This window comes from Podarcis gaigeae, assembly GCF_964106915.1.
Source record: "Podarcis gaigeae genome assembly, chromosome: Z".
Lineage (NCBI taxonomy): Eukaryota > Metazoa > Chordata > Lepidosauria > Squamata > Lacertidae > Podarcis > Podarcis gaigeae.
Window position 1 is genome coordinate 32489956 of NC_139691.1, and position 18507 is coordinate 32508462.

General features: G+C 42.3%; 1 long non-coding RNA gene across 1 annotated transcript; it reads right to left on the reverse strand.

Moving 5' to 3' along the window:
* Positions 1-1141: 1141 nt before the first annotated feature.
* LOC310836801 lies at positions 1142-17556 on the reverse strand. Its single transcript, XR_014560199.1, has 3 exons — positions 17480-17556; positions 2935-3003; positions 1142-1435 (listed from the first exon to the last, which is right to left on the reverse strand). It is a non-coding gene; the product is annotated as an uncharacterized lncRNA (long non-coding RNA).
* Positions 17557-18507: the final 951 nt, after the last annotated feature.

An 18507-nucleotide genomic window follows, 5' to 3' on the forward strand; every position in this document is an offset into this window, starting at 1 on the left:
TCCTCTATGCCACCAGCTTAAAAAATTATTGATTAGGTGAGCCTACCCAGATATTCAATTTTGTTAGATAAATCAGTTGAATATATTATTTAAGAAACAAGAAAATGCACCATAATATAGAGACTAGAAATGTGTCTTTAAGGAAATCAATGAAGAATTTAAACAGAAGATGACAGGAATTCAAATTATCTGTATGATCCAAGGTTATCGACTGCAGATACTGAGCAGCAATTAAGAGACTGGTAAAAGTAGAAAATTATGTTTCTTTTCTTTTAAGTGACCACAAGTGTATAAGAAATGTTATGCACTCCATTTCTATTCCAGTTTGCCATTAAAACAGCCACGACTTGAATTATAGCTATATTTTGATATTATGTCTACTGTTTTTAATAGCTATTTTTATTGCTATTTTTAAATGAACATTTTAAAATGATTTCAGTGAACTGCTTAGAGATATTCTTTTGATCAAGCTGCATATAAACAAATAAAAAAAAAAATTGCAGTCTCCAGAGGGTGCTTTTTATCTAGAAATGTTGGGGCATTTATACTGTGAGGAGGGTTTTTGAGAGGGGGTTAGGGTTGCTTGCATAATGCACGAGTCCTTTGTAATTCTTGGGGTCTGGGATCCAACAGGGGTTAAAACTTAAAGGAGGTCTCCATTGTTGAACTAGCTAGGCCAGCTTCTTCATGAGTTAATGGCCTATGTATGGGTTGTTAGTATAACAAAGGAAGCTGTTCTGTGCTGGAATGGCCCCCTCCCTGATGGTTAGTGAGAAAGACCCTCCAAGTGTCCATATTTTCCAGGGACAGTATCCCTATTTTCACAGGAGAAATGTTGGAGGGTATGGAATTATCCGACCCCTGAGCCGTCTGAAGGCAATGCTCCACAGGGAAGGATTTTTTTAATGTTTAATGTTTTATTATGTTTTTATGTATGTTGGAAAGCTGCCCAGAGTGGCTGAGGCAACCCAGTAAGATGTGTGGGGTATAAATAGTAAAATTATCCCTATGGAATGGGACGTCGCTATTTTCATCAGAGAAATGTTGGAGGGTATGTGTGAAGACAGATTTAATAACAAGAATGGTGACGGCAATACATTACTATGCGATGGCACCACCTTCCCTAGAATTACGAAAGAGTAAAGGAAAGTGAGAAGCGAGCATTGCGAAATCAGGAGAGCTATGCTGGTTTTGGCGAAATGCAGTTTTGCTTTATTAGTTTATATAAATATACAGGCTGGTGTCAGAAGGCTGCCAGGTACCCTTGAGTCTTTCAAGATAGAATTGACCTGACATGACTGGATATTTTGTGGGACTAATGGAGCTGCTCTGTGGACTGAAGAAACAGCATGAAATGTCCAAACAGTTGCTGAAGAAGATGGGCAGGAATGGAGCTCTATTTCTTGTTCCTTTTGTTGATGTATTGTTGTTATATCTATACATAAGAAAGCAATACAATTTTATATAAAGAAAGAAAGAAACCGAAAGAAATAAGTTTCACATACAAGTAATTACATTTCTGCAGCCAGGTTCCTCTATGTGCTGCTTCAACATTTTGACCATTCTTCCTTTCATTTTGTCTGCCCTGAGCTCTCTTGATCTCCATTGGGCATAGGGAGAATGTGCCCCCACCTACCCACCCTAGCTTTTGTTACCATGTGGATAGCAGCAGTGAACAGTCTTGGCTTTTTAATAAACTCCAATGTGTGTTTATTCAGTGCTTTTCCAGCCCTTGACAAATGCAATTTTTGAGCTTTCTTGCAGCAGCTAAGAGCACTGTTTCCCCAATTATGAGCATTGCCCTTTCAAGCTTGGCATACTTTGCTGCTGGGCTTTGACCAATTCTAAGCCGCCCTCAGATAAGCAATTTTACAATGCATTTGCTCTATTTATCACATTAGTATCCTGCCATTTGACCAAGGGACACAGGAAGGGATACATGCCATTGACCCACTTCATCCCATGGTACGGTCTGTACACTTTGGAGACGTACGATACAAGTAGCTTTGCCAAAGCTAAGCAGATTTGGTCTGCTCAGTGCCTGGGTAGGAGAGTACATGGGAAATTCGTGAACAGCATTATGAATTCCTTGGTAGAAGGAAAGAAGGGTGTGAATGAATTAAACAATTTTAAATAGTGTTGAGGGTGCTGGGAATTTTGCTCCTGCCAGACATTTCTGGGTGTGACCTGGGGGTCTCCTGGCATTCTCTTGCAGCTGTTCCATAATTCTGAGATCTCCTGCATATGCTTGAAAATCCCCAAGATCTTCATTCAGCCTTTATTACTAGATCTGGAGAGTGTTAAGCTGGCTGGCTTGAATTTATTTGGTTGGTGTCCAGATGGGAGATTGCCTGGGAAACCCTTGAGTTCCATGGAAGAAAGGTGGGATTTAAATGTAATAAATCTATACCGCCATCCTGCAGAAGTAGGTCAGGTTGAGAAACAATGGCTGGCTCAAGACCTTCCAGAAGCCTTCAAGCCAGAGCAGGAATTTGAGTCCAGGTTTCCCTGGCAAATGGCCAAATCTAAACCTGCTCTCTCACACTTAAAGAACAAAATGATTGTTACGATTCCTTCCAACAGGGCTACAAGATGAGGTAGTATAACCTAGTTGGCCTCTCCTGCCCCAGCTAGCTCTGAGCTTTTAGGAAAGTGAGCTACGTTAGCAGCATCTCTCGACTAAGTGACCTAGCAGCAGATGCATTAGAGTCATATTCAGGCAGGTGAACTTCCAACAGGTAAAGCAGGTCCAGACTTGGCACGTAGAGCAGAATGAGGCTAGACGTAGACAGGGCTAATTAGATCCTTGGTGGGGAGTTAGGGAAAGTTTGATTCAGTTCCCATTTAATGATAAACTTACCAAAATTCACACTTCTTTAAAAAATTGAAAAAAACGAGACACTGAAAGAAAGTTATACAGCAGAAATTCCCTACCTTCCTGCTGAAATCCTAAAACATTTTATGCCGCAAACGTTCTGAGGTGTGCAAGAGTACCTCTCCAAACTGCAATAATGCAGAAAAAGATAGGAGAATAATTAATAAAGCAGTCCAGAAGAATCCCGCCACTGATGCACTATTATTGCATCAGTGACACTTTGCAGAATACACCCATTAAAATACAGAAGTCTAGAAGGGGCCGTGCTGTGGGAGATGTGGGCTTTGGCTATCTGTTGGAATTTCAAGCTGTGTCTCTCTCCATCAAAGCTTAAGCTGTATATTCGTTCACATATGCAAATATCACAAAGAGACAATAAGCCTCCAGTGATCTCCTTCCACAGGAAACCTAACTTCATCAGGTGACAACTCCTGGAATTTTTCACTGCTTGTGGTGCTCTGCAAACAATATTCTGTGCTTGTAAAACTGCTCTGTTAACACTGCAATTTTGTGACTGCTTTACTAGCAAGGAAAGCACACACGCACACACACCACTTACATCCTTCTCCTTGAGAACAAAGAGGGAGAACCAAACAGAGGAGATCAAAGGTGCAGTAGATAACAGCCAGGACTGATGGGAGTAGTGACACTGGCCGTTTTCAAAATGGAAAGAAGGAATGGGGTCCTGTCTGATGTTTGGATCATAAACCCTTCTCAGCAGCCTTTTGAATGGGGACTGAAAGAACTCGAGAATGCCCACCAAAGCCAAGACTGTACTTGGATTCCTCTGATCTCACCTGAGCATCAAATTCAAGAAGGATGCTGACAAACTGAAAAGGATGCTAAGAAGATGATAAGGGATCTACAAAGCTAAATCCAATGAGAAAGGGCTAAAGAAGCTGGATAAGATTGTCCTTCAGACTGAAACTCAGCTGTCAGAGAATATGAGTTTTTTTGCTTCTTCTTTTAAACACAGCGGAAGAAGACTTCAAAAGACATGGAAGTACTTGCTTCAGCCTCGCAAACCGAAGAGGAGATGAGGGCTAACCCTCCCCACGTAAGATGCAGGACAAGGCTGTAGAAATATACAATTCTTCTCAAAATATCTAATAGGGAAAAAAATATCCAAAATAAGTGTAACACACACACACACAGCCATAGAGCTTCTTTGGCTGTAATCATGCTGGAGACTGTCAGCATAAGAGAACAAGGGAGACGTTCATGGTGAGTTCTGGCACCACTTTTTTAAAGAAAAACAGCACTGAATGGCACCAATTCTAAATATGTCCTCTGGCATAAAAGGTGTGGCAACCGATGCTCTATGCTAATCTCTTACAAACAATAGTAAAATTTGAAAGCCATTCATTTACCAGAGCAAGGTGGCTTTTGTCAGTCATCCTTGTGATTACACAGAAGAAGTAAGAAGATAATAAAGGCCTGGAGTTATTCTCTCCCCCACATTTCCCCTCCACTACAGAACTGCCAATATTCCTTCCAAGAGAAATAAGAAGATAGACATACACACTCATTGCAGACATCCTTCGATAGTTCAAAAGCAACTCTCGCTGCAAGATGCTCACACAAGAGAATTATCTATTTCCTTGTCGACAAACTCATTCCTTCCACCCCCATGAAGCATGGTCAGCTACTCCTTCCCATGCCTCAGTATCCTCAATTTAATAAGAAGTCCACATAACATCTTCAAAAGGTATGGCATCGCTGGGGGAATTAAAATTCATCCCCTTGCTGACAACACAAGAGGCAGCAGGTTTAATCAAGACTGGGGATTTCTGGGTCACTACAACTAGCTCTGGAACTCAACATGTAAATGCAAAATGCTTTGCAAAATGTCCATTAGCTGCAAAGTCAACATTTTCAGCCATGCACCTGTAATGTAGCTGGGCAAACATCCCATTATCAATGGAACAGATGTTTTCCGCTTTGTAAATTGGCCTATTATCAGCACGGTAAAGAGGTTTAGTCACTGCTCACTCAATAATTCTGCTGCGTTTCCAGTCAGCCCCTAAGAACTATGTCTGAGGACTTCATGGGGGACTCATATAGTCAAGTGCAAATAACAAAACTGTGGGGGGAAAGAAGGCAAGAAAAGGAAATAAAGGACCCTTATTAGTGACCAGAGCTGTATCAAAGTATAACATATTGGTTAGGTTTTTATTGAAGTGGCTATAAGAGAACTGCACTGACATCATTGTCAATATGTTCTTGTAATGCCCTGCCAGTTGGAAGTTGCAACAATGGAGACATTAGCAGGCTCACATGCTGCGTTGTTCAAAACAAAACAAAAACCAAACATAATAATTTATCCTAGAAAATGGTGGAGCAAATCAGAGCATTCCATGGCAGACTTCAGGGCACTGGAAAACCCCAACTTCATGCACTAATGTAAACTTAATGAATATCTCTGACATTCCTATCCTAAAACATAGTTTAGCATTACGCAAAGTTTTGAAGCTTTTGCTTCCACTTTTTATTTGCCTCACCTTGCCATGTAATTTAAACAAGCTGGACAAAATGTGGTTGATCTTAATGATGGTTGGCGGAAACAAGCCAATTTCAAATCACAATTTGCAAAGCTTTCCTGCTTTACATTAACCATAGCTAAGATAAACTTCAGTTTATCTCTTCCAAAGGAAGATTTCCCTTTCTCTGTTTTTATACTTGCATCAAACATTTTTTTAAAAAAAAAAAATTGTAATGCATGTGTATTAAAATTATTCATTGAAAGTTTTTTCAGAAATTGGTGCAGGGCCTAAGCAAATTCATTGCTCACTATTAGGTTTTACAGCAGCAAAAAGTGGCTTGTTAATCTTTCCAATTTTCCTTTCACCAAAGTCAGCAGTTGAACCATAGGTTCCAGCAGGTTGATGCTCAGTGAAAAGAGGGCAACTTTGTTCCTAGACATTTCAGGAAGGAAACCTCACATGAACATGTTCCAAATTGGCCAAGATTCAAGTTAATGGAGGATATCAAATACAGGTCTCCAACCTTGCAGCAACAGGCCAGAGGACACTCAGCTGACCTAGTTTTCAATTCTGTGCCTGGCAGCTTCCTCTTGGGTACAAAACTGTATTTGTGGTAAATTTGCTGCACCTCCCTGCTGATGTTTTTAGGCACTCAAAGCCAGCTCAGAGGCTGCTGGATGTTACAGAAGTGACTAAGGAGTTAATTTTTCTCAAGACTAAGTGATGGAACTAGAATCTGGGACCAAGAAACAGCATGTTCAATTAAGCAGACTCAACCCACACCCCTCCAGAGAATTCTGTGGTGCTGTCCGCTAAAGCAAGCACAAACACACTGGCATGCTTCTAGAGTTGCTGGTTCGAATCCCCACCCCTTTCAGGACAAAACATGAGGGAAGGGTTGTAGTGGAGTAGCAGAGCACATTCTTTGCATGCAAAATGTCCAGGCAGGACTGGAAAGGCCTTCTGCCTGACACCTTTGAGAGCAGTTGCCGCGACTTCCGGAGGCGGCGCGAAACAGCAATGGCGGTCCTCTTCGCGCTGTGAAGAGGGGCTCTGCGAAAAAGGGTCGTCCGCTGCGGCAAAGCGGAGACCCATCAAGAAAAAACGCAGGCAGAGCGAGCCTGCGGCCGTGGGACTCGGCGGGCGCCTGGAGCCCCCCCAGAAGCGGAGAAGGAGCCTCGTAAGAGGCTCCGGAACGTGAAAGGGGGAGCGGCGCTGTGAGTTCATCGCTCTTTTCGTGGAAGCAAAGCCGCGCTGCTGCTGCTGATGAGCGCTGACCTTTCTTCTTGAAAATATCGGAATTGGAGCAACATACCCGTGAGTAAGGGGCTTAAATTTTTAATTTAAATTGAAGAAATTCGGCTGAAAACGGGAGGCGAGTAACAGGAAGTCCGCCCCCCGACTCTGCTAATTAGATCAAAGCAAGGGCTCGGAAACGAGCTGAAGTATTTAAAAGGGACTGTAAAAGTGGAAGAAAGAGTGCATTGATAGACTCTGCATTTTGAAGATAAAAGGGAAAGAACTGTGAAATTTATGGACTTTTATTCTTTGGAACTGTCCTCCTATCTTTGAGCTAAACGGGGTTGAAAGGGATAACCCCGACATCGGGCTGCCAGTGAAAAAGAACTGTCAAACTGCTGTCAAATTGACGACATTGTTGCAGAAATTGAAATTGTTGCATAGACTGAGACATTAAGATTTAACATTGTTGCTTGGACCTATTTTGATACCTTGTGGCTGGATTTTAAGAGATCAGAAGTTCTGGAAACCTTCCTTTTGTGCTTGGGAATTATAAAATTTAACATGGGGAATAGAGGAACTTTAATGGCGGAAAATAGTTCCTTTCTTCTTTGAAACTTTGAAATACTCCCCCTATAGGACTGTGGAAGTATAGTGGCCTGGGAATTGAGCTTTATTGAAACTTTTTGTGGTTGAATTTGTTTATACTTGGGACTTGTTTTTCCCATGGGACAAAAGATCATCTGACCTTGAACTGAGGCAGGTGTGGAATGAGCGGCACAGGGAGAACAAGAGCAGCTAAAGCCAAAGATAAAGAAAAAGAGAAAAAATCTGGGCAACTCTTGCAAACAACTTTAACTCATCACCGCAGATCATCTGTCCCAACTGTGCTGACAGCACAGGAGGTGGAACTTGTACAGCCTGCTGCAGAAGATATGGCAACTGGAGGATCTGAAACAGTCTTGAAACAAATTTTGGAACAATTGGCAGTTTTAAATCAAAAAGTGGACAATCAAACATCAAAAATTGATCAAGCTACATCCTCTATTGGCAAATTAACTGAACAGGTTTCGCAGCACACTCAGGCGATTGAGAAATTGCAAGGAGCTACGGCAGAAAACTACAAATTAGCTGTGGAAGCCAATCAAAAAGCAGAACAGGCAAATTTAAAGGTTGATGAAATTAAAGGAGAAGTAAGACCTCTGAAAAGACAGGTAGGGGAACAACAAGCCTACCTGTCATTGGTTGAACTGAAAAGTAAAGAAAGTAATCTCAGGATAAGGGCTATCCCGGAACTGGAGCAAAATAATTTAGAGGGATTTTTGACACTTTTGTTCTCCAAATTCTGGGGAATTGAGGAAGAAAAGGACTTTAAAATTGTGACAGCCTTTAGACTGGGAAAATCAGTAAAGAAAGACAAGCCCAGAGACTGCTTAGTTGCTCTGAGATCAAGGGAAGAAAGGGATAAGATATTAGGCCTACATTTCAAGAAATCTTTGGAGATAGAAGGTAAAAGGGCCGAAATTTACAGAGATATACCCAAATATCTCTTGGAACTTAGGACTACCTATATAGATCTGACTAAATTGTTGAGACACAACGGAATTCCTTATAGGTGGGAGTTCCCACAAGGACTTTCATTTACTTACAAAGGAAGGAAAATAAAGATTAAATCACCTGAAGACCAGCAGAAGTTCCTACACGACCACGAGGAGGACCTGCAAAAAGGAGCTGCAGCTTCTTGGCCTCCACCACCACCGGGACCACCTCCAAGAGTTATACCACCTGGATCAGGACCAGCACTACCTCCTCCGGGATCGGGGGGAAGCTTAGATACCCCATTGTAGAACCCGTCAATTGATTCAGGATGTCTCTGCAGCTTCTTAGTTGGAACATAAATGGCGGAAATTCCCCGGAAAAAAGAAGAAAAGTTTTTCACATCTTGAAAAAGGAACAACTGGACGTTATCTGCCTACAGGAAACACATGTGACAAGGCTCCATAGAAAAGTGTTAATCAATAAAAGACTAGGCCAAGAATTTATTTCTTCGGACAAAGTTAAGAAGAGAGGAGTGGTGATATATGCAAAGGAGAGCCTGTCACCGAAATTCTTATTTAAAGATGAACATGGCCGAATTTTGGCGATTGAAATACAGACACAAGGAGAAAAATTTTTGATATTAGGAATATATGCTCCAAATGAGGGAAAGTCGGAATTTTTCAGGAAGCTGCATGAGACTATGCTGGATTACTTGGACTATAGTAACATCATTATGCTGGGTGATATGAATGGGGTTGTGTCTGTAAACATGGATAAGTCACAAAGTGTCAACATATCGAAAGACGGCAGACTACCTAAAACTTTTTTTGAAATGACAGACAATATGGACTTAGTTGACATTTGGAGGGTTAAGAACCCTCTAGGGAAAGAAGGGACTTTCTTTTCTGAAGCTCATCTGACATGGACACGAATCGACCAAATCTGGACAACTAGAGGACTGGCACCTAAGACTAGAAAAGTGGAAATCTGCCCAAAAACCTGCTCTGACCATAATGCTTTGAAAGTGGAATTGAGACTTAATACAATCGGTTCCTTTAGATGGAAAATGAATGACACTTTATTAAGAGATCAGGAGATTGTGAAGAAGGCCCAAAAAACTTTAAAGGATTATTTTGAGATAAATTTGAATACCACCGTGGAAAAAAGAACAATCTGGGACGCAAGTAAGGCAGTTATGAGAGGGTTTCTAATACAACAAAACACGATTAAGAAAAGGCTCTGGAATGAAAAGAAGGAGAAGATATTGGAGAAAATAAGAGAAGGAGAGAAAAAATTAAGATCTAGGCCTAAGTCGAAGGACGTGCTAAGAGAAGTGAAATTTTTCCAGGCGCAATATTCAAAATTGATAAATCAGGAGGTGGAATGGAAAATTAAACAAATGAAACAAAGATCCTTCGAATCGGCGAATAAGTGTGGGAAACTGCTAGCCTGGCAGTTGAAAAAAAGACAAAAGCTTAATACAGTTACAAATCTAGAGATGGAAGGGAGAATGGTTCAGAAACCTGAAGAAATTAGAAAGTGCTTCCAGAGGTACTTCAAAGAACTCTATTCACAAGGGCCGCAAAAAGCTTCCGAGGTGGATCAATTTCTTAAAACTAATGGATTACAAAAAATACCCCTGGAAATGAGAACAAACTTGAACTGTAACATTACACAGCAAGAAATTGAAAGTGCCATTCAAAATCTTCAACTTGGCAAGTCCCCAGGCCCTGACGGCCTAACCTCCAAATATTATAAAGTTTTAAAGGACTATTTGATACAACCTTTGATGGAGGTTTGCAACCAGATAATGGAGGGAAGGAAGGCACCGGAAACGTGGAAAGAAGCTTTCATCACATTGATACCTAAATTAGAAACTGAAAAGACTCAACTTAAGAATTACCGCCCCATTTCACTCCTAAATGTGGATTATAAAATTTTTGCCGATATTTTGGCAAGTAGACTTAAAAAAGTACTAAATGAAGTGATTCATAAGGACCAGGCTGGCTTTCTCCCTGGTAGGCATTTGTTTGATAACACAAGAAATATTATTGACATTTTGGAACTTCTACAAACAAATCTTAATACCAGAGCGGTTTTGATTTTTATTGATGCAGAGAAGGCCTTTGATAATATTTCTTGGATGTTTATGAAGAAAAATTTGGAAGGGATGGGAGTGGGGCGGGGGTTCGAAAATGGTATAGAAGCAATCTACACAGAACAAAAAGCTAAATTGATAGTAAACAATGTGGTGACAGAGGAGTTTAAAATTGAAAAAGGGACACGTCAGGGGTGCCCTCTATCCCCCCTATTGTTCATCTCAGTTCTGGAGGTGTTGCTAAACATGATTAGAAAGGACCGGTTGGTTCAGGGAATTGAGGTCGGAGTGAAACAATATAAATTGAAAGCATTTGCAGATGACTTGGTATTAACACTTCAGGAACCAGTCTCCAGTACTAAAAGAGTGTTAGAATTAATTTCTGATTTTGGTCAGGTGGCGGGGTTTAAGTTAAATAAGCAAAAAACCAAGGTTTTAGCAAAAAATTTGACAGTTACGGAAACAGATGAGTTCTCTAAAGAAACGGAGTTGAATGTGGTTAAAAAAGTAAAATACCTAGGGGTGTACCTGACCTCCAAAAATTTGAATTTGTTTAAAGATAACTATGAGAAATGTTGGTCAGAAATTAAAAGAGATTTGGAAACATGGTCAAGATTGAAACTTTCCTTGTTAGGCCGAATAGCTGCTGTAAAGATGAATGTATTGCCGAAAATGTTATTTTTGTTTCAGGCCCTACAGATCGTGGACAAGGTGGAATGTTTTGGAAAGTGGCAGAAGGATATTTCTAAGTTTGTTTGGCAGGGCAAAAAGCCCCGAATAAAGTTTAAAATATTAACTGATGCGAAAGAAAGAGGGGGATTTGCCCTGCCAGACTTGAGGCTATATTATGAATCTGCAGCCTTCTGCTGGTTGAAAGATTGGATTTTATTGGAGAACACTGACGTCCTAGATCTGGAAGGGTTTGACAATGCGTTTGGGTGGCATGCATATTTGTGGTATGACAAGGTTAAAGTGCACAAATTGTTTAAAAACCATATTGTCAGAAGAGCAATTTGGAGGGTCTGGATAAAATATAAAGACTTATTGGAGAGTAAGACTCCGAGGTGGCTCTCACCGGTGGAGGCCAAGGCACGTAAGAGACTTAACATGGAGGCCCATTGGCCTAAATATTGGGAAATAATTGAAAAAATTGGAGACAATTGGAGGTTGCTAAGCTTGGAGAAATTGAAAACTAAGGTACGAGACTGGCTGCACTATGCGCAAATTCAAGAGGTATTTAAAATAGATAAAAAAGTTGGATTCCAGGTGGAAAAATCGAAACTAGAGACTGAATTGTTAGAGCCAAAAAGTAAACTACTTTCAAGAATGTATAACTTGCTGCTTAAGTGGAATACACAGGACGAGACAGTCAAATCCGCTATGATAAAATGGGCTCAGGATGTGGGGCATAACATTATGTTTGTAGACTGGGAAAGGTTATGGAACACCGGTTTGAAATTTACGGCATGCACTGCCTTGAAGGAAAATACTATGAAAATGGTATACCGGTGGTACATGACCCCAGTCAAGCTAGCTAAGATATATCATCTGTCTGACAACAAATGTTGGAAATGTGGAGAGGCGGAAGGGACATTCTTTCATCTCTGGTGGACCTGCCCGAAAGTGAAGGCCTTCTGGGAAATGATCCATAATGAACTAAAAAAGGTACTGAGATTTACCTTACCTAAGAAACCAGAGGCCTTCCTTCTGGGCATGGTGGACCAGAGAGTGCTTAAGAAGGACAGAACCTTTTTCATGTATGCTACCACAGCAGCAAGGATCCTGATCGCAAAATATTGGAAGACACAAGATTTACCCACGCTGGAGGAATGGCAATCGCAGTTGATGGACTATATGGAATTGGCTGAAATGACTGGCAGAATCCGAGACGTGGGAGAAGAAACAATTGAGGAGGACTGGGAAAAGTTTAAGGACTATTTGAAAAAACACTATAAGCTGTATGAATGTTAAAAAATGCACCTTTCAGGAAACTCTAGCTTCAGCAAATGTAAGTTAATGAAATGAAAATTAAGACACAAGAATTTAGAGGTAAAATAATGAAACAACTTTATTGTGTTTAATACAAAGCATATAAGAATTGGGTTACAGTAAAATTGAAATTAGGGAACATGATAAAATGGAAGATACAATAAGTTTTGAAATAAGTTAACAAATTGCTGATGTTTTATAAGACAGGGAACGCAGGGTTTGGAGGATGTGGGGAAGTCCTTTAGATTGGATGGAAAAAGAATATGGAAATTTGTCTATTCTTCTATTCTATTTTCTCATAACTACTCTTTATTCTTTTTTCTGTATTTTCTCAAAAGCAATAAAAATATTTAAAAAAAAAAAGAGAGAGAGCAGTTGCCAGCAGTAGCCAGATGTCAGGGACCGCCTGGATGAAGAGGAGTGGTGGGAGGGCAAAGAACATCCTAAGGAAGCAGCAGTGGTGGAAGACTCACAGCCAGGATCAAGGTGCACTGGCACCCGCAGTGCGATCCTGGTGGGGTGCCATTGCGGCTCCCCCCCTGCGCGCTGGGCACCATGGCCCCACAGACGGCACGCTACACCCACAGGACACACGTCACATCCCTGCGGGCAGCACGCCACGCCCCCAGGATGCACACCTGCCTGCTCTCTGCTCCCCGGTGCCAGTGCATGAAGGTCCGTCACTGTCAGGGTGGTGGTGGGATTCTGAAGACAGGTCAGAGGAGGAGGAAGGCTGGGAGGTGGAAGTGGTGACAGGCTCAAAGGAAAGAGAAGAGCCAGAGGCAGAAAGCCCTTCTAGGGCAGCACAGAGTGCAGAGGGAGACCTGAAAGAGAGGAGATGGGGACAGAAGCTGCAACAGCTTTGCAGCAGCTGCCTAGTCCCACTGTAGTAAGCTGCCCTCTCCATTTGACTCCAAGGTCCCACAGGACTTTGCATGTAGCTGAACAGAAAGCTCAAGAAGCCTATGGGGGGGTTCTCCCCACCAGAGTTTATTCCAGCTTGGGATATATCTGGAGGAGGAGGAAGCAGGGGGCCCAAGGGCAAGTCTTGGCAATGTCACAACCGAGTGCAGCCATGCCTGTGCACTCGCTGCTTGTATACTATTTCCTTGAATGAAACACTGGCTTTCCTTTGAGTCTCTGAGGCTCCATTCTGCCCTGCCCTGACATCAGAGGGCACAATTTCATTAAGTGCCCACCCTGCATATCCAGCAGTAATATGAGCATTGGCTGTGCAGCAAGTATGATTTCTGGAGTGGCGGGGGGCACCTCCCACTTGCCCAACTCATATATTTCTGGAAGAAGCAACGTGTAAGTGAGAACTACAGCAAAATGTGGTGGTGTGGAGGAGCGCTCATGTTCAGAATTCCAGGCCAATAGCCATGCTCTTTTTCGGGAGATTCCATCATCCCCACTACCAGTTTTCCATTGCCTTCCCCCAAGGTGCATCATTCAATGCCTAACAAGCATGCTTGGTTCTCATCCAGCTGTTCTGGTCCCCACCCCACCCCACTGGGACTCCCCGAACTCAAATATTTTGTGTGTGGTATGTCTCCAAACCATGGTAGTCCTCATAGCCTGCTGCTATGGATGTATCACGGATGGTGCCATTTTGATTACATAAGGGGTGCATTCAGACGTAGCAATCTAGGATAGCTCAGTTGGTAGAGCATGAGACTCAGAGTTGTGGGTTCAAGTCCCATATTCAGCAAAAGATTCCTGCATTACAGGGGGTTGGACTAGATAGCCCTTGTAGTATCTTCCAATTCTACAATTTTGTGATTCATATATGCCAAGAAAGGTTTGAGAATGCGAGATTCCATGATTCTATTATTACTGTGATAGTTTTCCTGAATATACTGCTAGTGCTCCTATCCCAAATTCTAACTTTCCTTCCAGAATGTATTTCCTGTTGAGTGATGGAACTTTGACTTTTCAGTTGATATACTGTGCCATCATATCACACTAAATTCTAATTCGTGGGAAGGAACTGTGTGCTGGAATACTGTACCAAATTTCAGCACGTGAAAATACCGTGCAAAAATATATATACTGTATGCGGTTTCGTGGGTTAATGGGCTTGCATGCTATTTTTGTGTCTTCTGGGAGCAAATAACACAGAAATAAGTATTCAACCTCCTGCTAGATTCAGCTTGTTCTCCAGAAGTGTTTGTGTGAAAGAACACATAAAACATGGAAATTATTATATAAGGAAATGTTGAGAAAATATTGAGTCTTTTAATATAAAGGATATATGACTATCACCATAAAATTCCCATTATTCTTCCCTAGCAAGTAAGCTGACGTGCTAAAATATTAACTGAAACTTCACATAGTTTAGGGCAGGCATCGGGCAGGGCTTTTCCAGTCAGAGTCCACATACCCTTCTAGCATGCTGGTGGTGGACAGTGCCAGAAGCAAAAGTGGGCAGTGCAGCCCACCTCAGTCATCCCCCCAAAGGCCTTAACTTCCGGAGGGGCCTGCACAACAGAGGACAACAGCAAACATAATTCCAACAGCTTTTCCGTACCGCAGTATGGAGAAGAGTCAGCCAAACAATATTATTTTTGCATTCGCTTGGTGAGGCTAATGCTGACAGACAACCCATCATCTCCCCCTGATCTGTTAGCGTATTTTACTGTCTTGTTAAATCTCACAGATGTGTTTGCATGTCACTGTTAACAGAGGTTTCCTTCAGGTTCCGATGGGTTGAGGAAGAGTTTTGAGTTTTCACCCTGGCAGGTGGTTGAGGTTATTATATAACCTTGTGAGCCACAGAAGGTTGCTGAGAGGGTTTATGGTTTACCCTTCAACATCTTTCTTAGCTTCCCCTCAAAAACAGGAAAATAACACCAGTCCTTAACACACCCACACACCAATTTCTTTCACTAATGACCCCCCTCCCATCCTTAACAATAGCTTTAACTACCTATTTAGCAGCAAACAGTAACTGTAACATATAAGTAAACCACTTACAACCCCTCCTGCAAACAAGAAGAATTCAGATAAAGGACAAGAAGGGGAAGCAGGGAGCAGCTGGGAGGGGGGGGAGAAGTTAAATGTGTTGGAACATAAGAAGTTGGTAAAAGACTCTGCCAATCTAGCAGTTCAAAAGCACACAGTGCAAGTAGATAAATAGGTACCGCTCCGGCGGGAAGATAAACGGCATTTCTGTGTGCTGCTCTGGTTCGCCAGAAGCGGCTTAGTCATGCTGGCCACATGACCCGGAAGCTTGGCAAATAAAGCGAGATGAGCGTCACAACCCCAGAGTCATCCGCAACTGGACCTAATGGTCAGGGGTCCCTTTACCCTTAGAAGACTCTGCAAAAATCCATAGCTGGGCAATATATGGATTCTTTCCCTCAAATAATTCTGGACACTGCAGTTCGCCCTTCATAGAGTTTCAAATCCTAGCAACACTTAACAAGCAATAGTGCTCAGATTTTTTTTTGAGGGAAATAATGTGCTTTAAAGGTTTACAGTGGTACCTCGGGTTAAGAACTTAATTCATTCTGGAGACCTGTTCTTAACCTGAAACTGTTTTTAACCTGAAGCACCACTTTAGCTAATGGGGCCTCCAGCTGCCACCGCACCACCGCATGATTTCTGTTCTCATCCTGAAGCAAAGTTCTTAACCCGAGGTACTATTTCTGGGTTAGCAGAGTCTGTAACCTGAAGCACCTGTAACCTGAAGCGTCTGTAACCCGAGGTAACACCAGCTAAAGGCAGACACCATAGATTCTCTATCAAGCCAGCTTTTTCTCCCTCCCCCGCCTCCTCCCTCTCCTCTTCTTTGCTCTGATGAAGTGTTGTGGAGAACTCAATTTCTTGCTTAGCATTTTGTGACATTTTGATTGGCTCTGAGTTAGGTCCTGACTCATATTTCGGGGGGGGGGGATAGGGCATTCAGAAGTGGAACAAATGGAGGGGGCGGATGGCGGGAGGTGCCCCTCACTTTGAGTACCAATCGGTCAAGTGCTAGCTTTGTGTGGCAACATTTGCTATGCTGGGACCCTACAGAGTTTGATAGTGGCCCACCATAAGATATTATGATAAGCAGCCATATCCTGGATGACATAGCAGCACCCACACAGCTTTCTTAATTACTTATATCTTCATTATTAAAGGCACCCTTGCACACCTGGAGATTTAAGCCCTCCACCTGCCACCTGAAGGTAGCCAAGCAGACCTCAAGACTTAATTTACAGAGCCTCCAAGTGTCCCTATTTTGCAGGGACGTCCATGATTTAGAGAAGCTGTCCCTGTTTCTGATTTGATCCCAGAATGTCTCGCTTTTCCTTAGGATGTCCCTATTTTCATGGGAGAAATGTTGGAGGGTATGGAGTTATCCGACCCCCGAGCCATCTGAAGGCAATCCTGTATAGTAGTGGTGTCCAAACTTTTCAAAAAGGGCCAGATTTGATTAAATGAAGGGCCGGGAAGGCCGAACAAATGGCCAACTAAAGTTGTTAACCTTTTAACCTTTTTTTAGGATTGAAGTAGTTGAGGTTTAGGATTTTACCCCAGGAAATAAACTGCCACAGGGGTCGGATTAAACCAACCGGCGGGCCAGATTAGGCCCCCGAAACGGACTTTGGACATGCCTGCTCTAGGTTGCTCTTTTTGTCCCAGCCAGGCAGAGAAACGTGACAATAGGCAGACAGCAAGGATACATCTTTGTAAGAAGAAGCAAAAGATGAAAATTAAGTGAAGAATTAACATTGGAATAGTTTATTGACTAATTAAGAAATACAATGTGATATTAGATTATTAACACTCTGCAAAATTCAGAGCTTGGGAAGCCACCCAAAGATATAGAATTTGGCATTTATATTTGGCTTTTTTATTGTGTTGTAATTTGGAACGTTTTAATGTGGTTCTTTTTGGATTATTAAAATAGAAAATAATAAATATTATATACAAAAATAAATGAATAAAATAAATACTCAATGACCTGCCTTTCAAATAAGCAGAAATGAAGCAGCTGATTGCCATGGTGAAATTGTGATGACACTGTCACTCTGTAGTGGCAGTGATGAAGTCATAAGTCAGATCAAGGGGGAATTTTCCTCCAAGACCCTGCCTACCAGTTAACAGTGACATGAAATGGTGCACACGCTATATCTTGTTCATGTGCTTAGTTCATAACTTTTCTCTTAGTTAAATAAATAATAATGATATTTTATTACTTATCCCCAGCTACTATGGGCGGCTTCCAGCAAAATATAAAAAATAATGTCAAACATAAAAAAATACCTGATACAGGCTGCCTTCAGGTATCTTCTAAAAGTTCTGTGGTTCTTTATCTCCTTGACATCTGATGGGGGGGGGGGGAAGCATTCCACAAGGAGAGCGCTGCCACTGAGGAGGCCCTCTGCCTGGTTCCATGTAAACTCACTTCTCGCAGTGAGGCAACTGCCAGAAGGCTTCCGCACTGGACCTCAGTGTCTGGGCAGAACGATGGGGGTGGAGACGCTCCTTCAGGTATCCTGGGCCAAGGCCGTTTGGGGCTTTAACACTTTGAATTGTGCTTGGCAATATACTGGGATCCTTTAGGATTGGTGCTATATGGTCCCGGTGGCCACCCAGTCGGTAGCTCCACGTAGAGAGCATGGCAGTAGTCCAAGCAGGAGATAACGCTTGTCATCTTAAGTGCTGTGCTTCTTTCTTCCAGTTCTATGCGGTGAATGCGGACTATAGTGGCAAGCTGAAAAAGGAGCACCCAGATTTCTGAAGAGCAAATGTTCCCCCTCTACAAGCTGCACAAGATGAAGTGGTTTAGATCTTCCAGAAGCCATCCGCACAACTCATATGCTTAAATCATCCAGGAAATCTTAAAATTGATTGCACAATTTGCTTAAAGTCAAAGAGTTCAAGAGAAGCAGAGAAGGGGGTGCTGGATACTGACTGCTGTATACCCCATGCCGCTTCCGTTGGAAAAGGGGCATGGTTTAAGTAGCCCGGTCACCCAACCCCTTCCCATTGTGCTCTGCCCCTTTCCCCGCAAGGGTTGAGGTGAGTGCAAATCACCTTGGGGTGCAGCAATCTTTGGGGGGGGGGGAGGATGCAATGCCAGTGGGATGATGGAGGGGGAGATAGCAGGCAGGGAAGCTGCTGGGTAGGTGGGGGAGGGAGAGCGACCCTCCCCCCCCCAAAAAAAATGAAGGGATGTGGAAACAGGAAGAAAGACTTTGTATCTCATGCCATTTTGAAATGTATTAACTTGAAATGCCAATAAAGGTATTTGTATTGTATTGTATTGTATTGTATTGTATTATGATTAA